The sequence below is a fragment of the Acinonyx jubatus genome, chromosome A1, assembly GCF_027475565.1.
Source record: "Acinonyx jubatus isolate Ajub_Pintada_27869175 chromosome A1, VMU_Ajub_asm_v1.0, whole genome shotgun sequence".
Classification (NCBI taxonomy): Eukaryota; Metazoa; Chordata; class Mammalia; order Carnivora; family Felidae; genus Acinonyx; species Acinonyx jubatus.
Window position 1 is genome coordinate 8,135,117 of NC_069380.1, and position 10,863 is coordinate 8,145,979.

Consider the following 10,863-nt stretch of genomic DNA (forward strand, 5'->3'; position numbering starts at 1 on the left):
GTGACCTTGGGCAAATTATTTAATCTCTATGAACCTCCTTTCTTTGTCAAGTGGGCATAACAGCCCTACAAGATTGTTCTAATGAACCCTCAACACGTATATACAGCATAGCCTTGGGACAAAGGAGGGACTGTACCAGTGCCTTCCAACAAGCCCGCCAGGACCACACCTGAAGTTAGGTTTATGACTTCTTGTAAGGAGGAGGAATACATAAATGGGGAGCAATGGGGTATTTCAGTAGAAGTGTTAGAATTTGTCATGGGATTTGGGCATAAGTGATGTGTGGGAAGGGTTCAAGAAAGCAAGCCCTCCCCCCCCCCCCCCCCCCCCCCCCCCCGTATTGGATGCTGTCAGGAAGTAGGGGTAATTCTATGATTGGGTGTCTTAATTCTTAGAAGGAGTGAACATAAGTGGGGGTTAAAGCCATAACTGGTAAAGAAGTAGCTTACGGTAGACATTTTTTGTCATTTTTGTGGTTTAGGCCATGTTCATGTTCTGTGTTCCAACTAGACTGTGGAAGCGGTCTGGTTTTTGTCTCGGCCATGGTCAAAGAATGGCCTTGTCTGATGTTATCCTGTGAAATTGTTTTTATTCCACAGAACATGGTCCAGACGAGTTCATAGCAACATCAAGGTCAGTACCCAGATGTCTGAGCTGCTTTCTCTTCCTCAGTGCTCAATAAATGGTAGTGAAATCATGGAATGTTGAGTCAGAAGTCTTAGAATCCTACTTATAACTTTGCTACTGGAGTGCTACTTATAACTTTGGACTTGCCACTTACCTTACTTCTCAACTTCTTCAAATGAGCATTTTTAAAGCACTTGTTATGCGTCTGAAACAGTAGAGCTTGGCTGTCGGTTGGAAAGAAGGTATACAAAAATGAACAGGACACAGTTTCCTAGGAAGACGGATCTTATTTTAAAACGGCAGGACACTGTACTAAGTGCTGATTTAGGGGGCACATTAGAAGTGGGATGGGCAGTGAGAGCAGGCGACTGACCAACGAGTGTTGGTCTGGAAGGGAGAGGTAGAGAGATCTGACCACTTCCCAAGACCACAAGGGAAAAGAAATGAAATAGTTAATGAAGAATGCTTTTGAGAATTGTAAAGCATGTCATAATCTTATTCTCACTAAAATAACATCTATTTTTTTAAGTTTATTTATTTTGAGAGAGAGAATGTGTGCATGTGCATGGGGGAAGGGCAGATAGAGAGAGGAAGACAGAGAATCCCAAGCAGGCTCCTCACTGTCAGTGCCGAACCCGATGCAGGGCTCATTCCCACAAGTGGCGAGATCATGACCTGAGTCAAAATCAAGAGTTGGATGCTCAACTGACTGAGCCACCCAGGGGCTGCAATAACATTTATTTTTGTGCTAGGTACATCCACTTTCTAAATGTTTTAGCCGGCTTAGACCCTCTTGTTGAGATAAGAGTAAAATGATCACTTCAGGTGCTTGGCCCCTGTAAAATCAAGAAGGCCAAGGTCATGCCCCAAATCTCAGTATCTTAAAGCAGCAAAGGTTTATTTACCTCTTGATCTACCTGTCCATCGCATCACTGGAGAGCTTTACTCTCTATCGTTTTCACTCACAGACACAGACGAATGGAGCCATCATCTGAATACTATCACTGGCATCAAAGCAGAGAAAACAGAATGTGGTGAATCTGACACCAGCTTTTAAAGGTTCCCCCATAGAAATGATACATACCACTTCTGCTCACATTTGACGGGCCAAAACAAGCCACAGGGCCACATGAAAAATTGAAAAAATTGAAAATGAAAAATTTCATGTGCTCAGAAAGAGGAAGAAATATCAGCAAATAGCTCTAATGACCTCCGTGTCGCCAAGGCCATGGTTTCTCACAAAGATCAAGAGAAAGGAAAAGGCATTTAAGAGATGCTCTTTCTTATGGGCAGAAACAGTTAGTATCCAATATACTTGCATGCTTTGGTGTTCCTACTCTTCCACTTGGAGAAAGCCAGGCCTTTTTAATTTACTCTCTGCTGTGTATCTCTATGTGATAATACTCATTATGCAACCTTCCTCTTGCCAAATAATATTAAATGCTTGAGTATGTATTAAAGAGGCCTTAACCAACTATCAATTGGAATCTGTCACTGTACTAGGGGCTGTCGATGCAACAAAGAAAGTTAACACGCCACAGTTAATTATCAAAGAAACATCCATTTATTTTTTTTAGGAAAAGATAAAAATATATGAAAGGAGTAAAAATGATTCTAAACCGAAGTCTCTGGATGTCATTGCAGGCCAGAGATTGTCATTCACCCACTGCTATTGTTACTCCTCACAGGTTCTAATTCAAACCCTCTTCCCTTAAAGACAGAAATCAAAAATAAAGGGTAGGCATGAGAGAGGAGTGCCCATCCACTGGGCATAGTCTCCCTGGCAGTGTTTCTGAAACATGAGTCAACAGGTCCCCAGGAGGACTTTGAATTTTCATGGTTTCAGTTCAGGATCCAGAAATTCTCATGTAAGCATATCCTGAAATTGTATTGCCACTTGATATCACCTGTATTTGTATTTCTGTTTATGATACATTGGTGCTGAGTAGAAATACTTTAATAATATCAGACTAAAAAGGAAAGAAATGGACTAAATATATAAATGAGATGCCCAAGCTAAGTGAAGACAGTGTCCTATCATGGTGTTCAAAATGTTTCCAGAGCATTCCAGGAAAAAGTGTAGGGGTATTGAATCATTACCTGACATGTGAATAGACATACCGAACTCAAAAGAACCCATGCTGTACAGGGGCAGTGCCATAGTCAAGTGGCAAAGACAAAACACCATATAGTAGTTACTAGATTTCATTGATGTCAAGAGGAAAGTGGCTTTTTTGCTTCTGATAAAATCAGCAGAGTAAGATGTGATGAAAAGGCCTTAGTTATACCAATTACTACTTAGCAAGTGATGGTCAATAGTGTGCTGACAAGAGTCTAATTATACAACTCCAAGCACAAAGTGTTGAAAGGGAATGTTAATCTGATCATATGACCTTAATCAATAATATGCCAAAACAGACCTTTATCTGTGTGAGAAACTCATAACCTGACTTCAGTCCCTGGCTTTCTTGACCTCTGTTACCTTGAACGCTGTTGAACAAATTCCTTCTCCTTGAAATGTTTTCTCCTTTTGGGGTCCATGACACGTCTCTATCTTTCTCCTACTTGAAGAGCTCCTTCGCTTCCTTGGTGGGCTTGCTTCCCAAATGGTACTATTCCTCAGGTTCCTTCTCAGCTGTCTTCCTCTCTGGAGTCAATCACATCCTCACTGTGATTCAACTACCAATGCAGCCATCACTTCCAAATCTCAAGCTCACCTGCTACTCTTGAACTTGACACCCAGAACTTCCACCTGAGTATTTAAAAAAGCCACTGCATAGTTTTAAATGTCCCAAACAGATATTCTCTTCTTGTAAATCTTGCAAAGGGACCAAGGATTTCCCTAGCAAATCAAAAATCCTGGCTCTTTCCCTTTAGGGTTTCAAACCACAGGGAAGGTTATAACCCTTCTGATGGGTTATAACCCTTCTGATGTGCTGGGATGGTCCTACCTAAGTTAAGTGGCCAGGAATATACAATAATGGCCCTCAAGAAGAAATCCACCATCATGACGGCAGTGGTGGTGATGGTGGTGGTGGAGTGAAAGGGCTGGGCTGGTAAGCCAGGTCAACACCAGGGCCCGTCTGGTCTTAAGAGGAAGGTCAGTTGCTCACAAAGTGATGATGTTACATCCTGTCCTGACCCACCATCTTGGACCTTGGGGTTCCTTAAGAGAAATAGTTGATTATCTGTACATGAAAATATTTGTCACTGGAGTTGTAATTGGGAACCCAGTCTCCTATAGTGTGGAGTAACCATCAGTAACCTCTCACCCTCCAGTCTGTGTAGCACTATCTGCAGTGGGTTAGGCCTCCAACCTTTAGACATGGGAGCTGGACTTCCTGTTTTCTGAACCAGTCTCACAAAAGCAGAAGTGAGAACCTTAGGCAGTCAGATCAGACTTCTCAATTTCTTTTCTGAATAACAGAAATAAACAAGATTGACTCGTTGGATAAGGTGAGCACTGAAGGGGTCTTACTTTCCGAGGAAGGGAGGGCTCAGGGAATGGTGAATGGACCTCTCACAATCAGGATAGAAGCATAAATTTGCTCTATTTGTGTGGCAACTTAAGTATGGCTTTATTTTCGACCACAGCAAGTGAGATAGGATGTATGTGAAAGCTCCCAGAACAGGGTCTGACACTTGGTGGGTATTCAGTGATGTTTGGATTTGAATCGAAATCTTGTTTAATAAGACATACATACTACTGTGTTTGAGAAATTACAGAGAAGAACCTGGTCATGGCTTCAAGTTGGCATTTCCTTTTGTGACTCCAGAGAACAATAGTCATCTTCCTTTCTTAAGAGGATTCCGTCCCATTTACAGTGAGGTTGGTTAGCGGAAGGGTTTGGAGTCAGCAGAGTCAGTTAAATGCATGCACATGTGATTCCACAATATAGACCATGTTTATAGGGTTAGTCCCCCTCCTTCCGTGTGCAGTTCCTTACCCCAGGCCACCATAGCCTCTTGTCTGCAGTGCTGCCACAGTTTCTTACTTGGGCGCTCCGCTTCTACTCTTATTCTCCAACAACAGCAAAGCATGATCATCTTCATACCGATGTAGGATCACATCATTCTCTTGCCTGAAACCCTTCCGTGGCTTCCCCGTTGTATTCTGAATAAAGGTCAACCTCCTTGCTGTGGCCTGAAAGACCCTAAACAACCCGGCTACTATCCACCACTCACCCCTGAACTCCCTCCCACCATCAGGGTTGCCACACTTCTCATTCAGGTGTTAGCTTCCTTTAGGTGTCAACTTGAACGTCACCTTAGAGAAGTCTTTTCTGAGCATCTTGCCAACCTAGCAAATGTGTTCTCTTCTGCTGTTCTCTAGCTCAACAGCTTCTTGTTTAAGACTTCACATTCTATATTATTTTATTTATTTGTATGTTCCCCCCCCCCTTTTTTTTTGGTCATCTTTTCCCTGCACTAGAATTGTAAGCACAAAACCATGGCTGACTCGAGCAAGACCGTCCATGTCTACAGTAGTGGTTGGAACTCAATAAATCTTTGTTAAATGGATGAAAGGAGATGATTTTGTCCAGTGCTCCCAAGTTATAGAATTGTATACAAAATCTGCCCTTGTGAACCTCAGAGAATAACTATATATATATATATATATATATATATATATATATATATATACATACACACTATATATGTACATATATATACATACTATACATACTATATATATATATATATATATATATATATATATATATATATATACATAGTCCCTATAAGGGACTAAGTTTATGACTACGTGCATTCTCGCTGAATCCCTTAAAAGATGTACGTACCAGACTATTTAGCAAACAATGGTTACCAACAGTATTCTAACATACTATGTGATAATGGCAGAAATGAAAAGGTTGTATTCATAACACCAGTCTAAAATGTGTAACTTCAAAACTAATTATAATTTTATCTGAAATGTTACTCTTTACCAGAAAAAGAGGGAAAAATGTTCAGTCTCACTAGTAATCAAATAAACGTGCATTCGGATAATGATTTAGGTGTCATCTTCCACATTCAAAATAGGCAAAGGTTTTGTTTTTAAGATAAAATTTATTTGGAATGAACACGCTGTAGTATACTGCCGGTGAAAAGTCAGCCGGCAAAAGTTTTTTCAGAAAAGTAATTTAACAATATGCACTAAAGTCATTAATGTTTTCGATCCACATTGTCTTCCCAACAAGTCCTATTGGTAAAATAATAATAGAAAACTTTAGCTACTTGGATTTTTTACAAGGTTGTTTATAATTTGAAAAGTCCTCAATATACAACACTATGTAACTATAACTGTTGTATGAGTAAAATAATAGAGGAATAGTGCATATATAATTGCATATTGAGAAAGGCTATTGTACTGTGTTTTCACAGAATATTTAATTACATAAAAGGCTATTATACTGTGTTTTCACAGAATATTTAGTTACATGGAAAATTTTTCATACTGTGGCATTAAGTGAGACAAAGAGCGAATGAAAAGTATATTGCAATTTTCTTAAAAAAGTATGAGTATACGTATGAATGCAGAGAAAAAAGCCCCCCCCCCCCAAGTAACAAATGTTGATAGCAATTATCTTTGAGTGATGGGACTACTAACAATTTTTATTGAGTATTGAATACCATAGACAGTATAATTTTCTGTATTCTCCATATTTTTAGCAATGAACATATGTTAATTTGTAATCAGAAAAAGTGCTTATCTAAAAAGAAATGGGAGAGGGAAATGATAAAAAAAATACATGCAAAATCATCTATATTTGTTACAAAGCTTGAGTAAAAAAAAAAAAAAAAAGAAAGAAACCCTTGGAACTTCTCAAATGTTGATTCTTTTCCAAGTGGCACTACAAGCTTCAAAGTTGAGTCAGCAACCACATGACAAACTGACATCCGTGGCCTGTCCCAGGTGGCCCAAGATAAGACAGGACGGAAGCCAACTCCTGACAAGCAAGAGTTCTTTCTCTAGACAGGTGCTTTGACAACGGAGAAATGGCTGTTCTGAAATGAACAGAGGAGCCAGTGTGACCTTTTGGATTGTATGGCCCAGACTCTTTAAAACCAGGGTCACACAACAGTGGAGACTCAAAGAACATACAAACCCTCTAGTTTCGAAAGAAGCAGGAAGGAATCATTGTGTTATTCTTCACTTTCTGTGTTTGCTCTTCGATAGCGCTGTGCTCACAAAGATAGGGAAAGGATCCTCCTTGGAATGCCGGCTGCCAATTCTTCCATTATTATTATTATTATTATTATTATTATTATTATTAATTTGTAACAGAAAATGAATGGAGTTTTTAAGAAGTGTAAGAAGGCAGTTAAGAGGTTTAAGAAGGGGTTTTAAGCAGGAGAGTCTGTTACCCATCCCGGTGCCCCAGGAAGGTAAAGTGTACTCTCTTATCTTGCCACTCCTAGGTGGCTCCCATGTCACTCAGCCGCTGCTACTGTGACCTCCAGGTCCTTGCACTCCCTGAGGTTATGAAAACAGGGCACTCACACCACCGTGGCTGACACTGATGGGAGCCGCACCCCTGCGTATCTTTAAATGAAAGGAGACATAACTTGTGTCGCCACGTTCACACCAATCCTGAGCCACTGGATTATGGTTTATTTTATTTCTATCCCCCTCCCCCTGCCTCCCACCCCTCCATAAAGAAAACCTTCAGGTCATCAGAGCAAAATTTGCAAGTATGCAAAACATAACTAAGCAGAACTCTCCATTAATGGTTTTCTTTCTTTTTAATTGTCCTTCCCCAAATATCTGCTATCCCACTGTGTTCCCTGTCTTACTTCTCACCCCAGCCAGACCCTGGTGCCCTCCCTGGCTCCTCTCTGATACCTTCTCTCCAGAAGTGTTCATTCAGACCTGCTTACTGTGCTTTATTCATTCAACAGGAATGTACTGAGGCAGTTCTGATCTTGGTTCCACTGTGTAAAGAACTTGCAGGTCATTAATCCCGTCCTCAGAGCAAAAAAAGCTGGACAAGCTGAAAATCAATACATTCCCTTGAACCCATCAGTGACTGAGGTCCCAGGGCAGAGCTGCATCCCATGATCTGGAGAGAGAGGCCAGACCAGAGTCACAGCCAAGATCTCCTTACCTGTCCAGAAAGTGCTGCAGCCCCACGCTGGTGGGAACACTTAGATGACAGTTTTGATAAATCGCCGGAGGCTGAGTGTGGACCAGCCTGAGGGTAAGAAACTCCTGGAGTCTGCCTTCTTTTTTGGGGTCTTACCTCCAGGAACCTCACCAGGGTTTTCACGATGAAGAGCCCAGAGTGATCCCCATGTGGCTCTGGCACAGGAAGGGGAATATTTACCATTCAAAAATATGCCTGGAGCATTCTTGTAACAAGGCCTACTTGCTAAGGGAAAGGACTGTCCTACCTGGGGAAGGGCATTTCCCTGCCTCCAGCCCCCTCCAGCCTTCCTGTCTCACCTGAGGGAAGGGGGGAAAAAGAGCTAATAAACACTTGTGAAAGTCATAGCCCAGGAAGACAAGCCCACTTAAAGACATATTTAATTATAAGATCACATCAGAACGCTTCCCCTTGCCCACACTTTAGCAGTACCTGTAAACCTCGGTAAAAGCAGCGGGTTGTAACTGAAAGGCACAGGCCCTAGTTACTTGAGGCCTCTGGCACCTGCACCTTCAGAGATTAAAGACAGGTCAACACCCTGGTTACATTAGAATAGAAGCTGAGACTAAGGGGCCGCATACCTCAGGTCCTATTACCTGACATGTCATGTCTGGCTTCCAGCAAAAAGTTGCAACGCAAGGTAACAGGCAAGCAAAACCACAATCCGAGTAGCATCAGCACCAGGTGCTGGTATGGCAGAGATTTGGGAATTATGGGGCAAGCAACTAAAATAGCTATGATAAATATTTTAAAAGCTATTTTGGGAAAAGTGGACAGACAACTTGCAAGAACAGTTGAGTCAGGTAAGCAGCAAGATGGAAACTTTAAGAAAGCAGTAAAAGGAAATGCTAGAGGTAAAACACACTGTAACAGAAACAAAGAGTGCCTCTGATGGGCCCCGCAGTAGACTGGACGTGGCCAAGAAAAGAACCATTACGCTCGAAGACAGATAAAAACGTCCTCAGTGCCTCTGTGTGCCAGACACTGTGTTGGGCCATAGTGAACAAGGCGGATGGCCTGTGTCCTTCTAGAAGTGCCTTCCTGCAAGCGCAGAATTCAGAAGACATCCATTCATCTCCCATCTGTCCTATCCTTCCCATCTTTGCTATCTATTGCCATCCCCGTCCTGACCTTTGCCTCTTTGAAACCTCCCAGATGACTCTTAACACTTCCACATCTGGTCTTTGTACCTTCCAGCACCTGCCCCATTCCAATTAATTCTTGGCACTGTTGCTGGAAAAATCAATCTCAGATATAAAACGGGCTGCATTCTCCCTGCTTTGGTGGTTACAGGTTGCTGTCCGGATAAAGTCTGAATCCCTAAGCGAGACATGCAGCATTGACTTCGACCTCCTTCTTTTATAGCTTCAACTTTTACCAACCCCTACCTAGAATTTTATGCACCGACACACCGAACTCTGGTTCAGTAACTTAATATTCTGACCTGCTAAATTTCTTCCACTGGTGGAATGTCTGTCCCCTTCCCTGTTCTACCTTGCCTAGGCATCTAATGTATCCTTCAGGAGACAGTTTTGGAATCAGTGGCCACAGGAAGCCTTCCCTTCCCTTCTCCCATGGCATATCAGTTAGGTACATTTTCTGTTTATCAGAGCAGTTACCACTCTGTGTCATAACCATCTGTTTTCTTAACTGTTCTGCCCTGGACTAGGCTGTGGTTCTTTAAGGTTATGTGTCATTCTTAATAGGCAATGTTTTCCAGACACCTAGTACTTTGACCATTAAAGGCAACCAGTACATGTTTGATGGGTAAATGCATGTATAGATGAATGCAGAAGGTTTACAGTAGGAGAGAAATAGGTAAATACGAGAAACGAAACTACAACAGGCATCTGGCTTAAAAGCTAACTTCTAGGGTGTAATAGTTAGGGTTTGTGGTTACAAAGATGACTCTGGGTTCACTTGAGCAGAGTTGGAATTTTCTAGAGGGGTATCAGGTAGCTCATGGAATCAATGGAAAGGCTGGAGAGTCATGGAAAAGACATAACCAAGAACTTGGCCTAGGAATGGCCTGCTGAGAACTGAGGCTGGTGTAGCTGTCTTGGCACATTTGCTACAGGACTTCTCTACCTGCCAGAGCCACTGCCGAGAGTCACAATTTGGTTGCCTAGTCCCTCTTTCAAGATTCAAAATCTCCACAGGGAGACTCTGACTTGCCGTGCTTGGGTGAGGTGTCTGTGATGTAATTGCTGGGGGTGGGAAAAGGGAATAGCTTCTCTTCAGTTTCAAAGGAATGGTGTTCACATGCTAAGTAGCCAAAGGGACAAAATGGCGACCGTGCAGATTTTCCCCGAAGAGCTAGGTGTCAATTTCCTAGGGCTGTCATAACAAAGGACTACAAACTGGATGACTTACAACAACAAAAATTTATTTCCTCACAATTCTAGAAGCTAGAAGTCTGAAATCAAGGTGTCAGCAGGGTTGATTCCTTCCAGAGAGTACCTTTGTCTTACCTCCTGGTGCTTACTGGAAATCCTTGGCATTGTGGCTTCCAGACGTATCACTACAAGAACATCAAGCGGTGTTTTCCCTGTGTGTCTGTGTTTCTGTGCCTCTTCTTATAAGGACACCAGCCGTATTGGATTAGGGGGGCACCTACTCCAACATGACCTCCGTGGTGACCCTATTTCCAAATAAGGTTACATTCTGAGGTACTGGGAGTTAGGACTTCAACATGCCTTTTTGGAGGACGCGGTTCAACCATAACGTCCTACACCTTCTACATCAATGTTTTCCTTCTATCCCATGGTTTCCCAAGAGCAGTGAAGGGGGAGTCTTCTGCCCCAAGTGTAGACAGGGGGTACAATGTGAAGGATGTAAAGATATAATAAAAATGACTAAAAGATGGTTGCTTTTTGTTCTCGACTTGGGCCAGGTGTTCTAAACAACATCAGTGATAAAATACTTTTCTCTCCCACATCTGTGTGTTGGTTCTAAATAATTTCAGTATGTGGTAAAACTATGTCCACAAATTCTTCAATATGCCTCCCTTTGACCTGTGGAGCCCACTTCTTCTCTCCTGAATGTGGGCTGGACTTAATATTTTTGTTTGGTTCATCCATAGTGTATT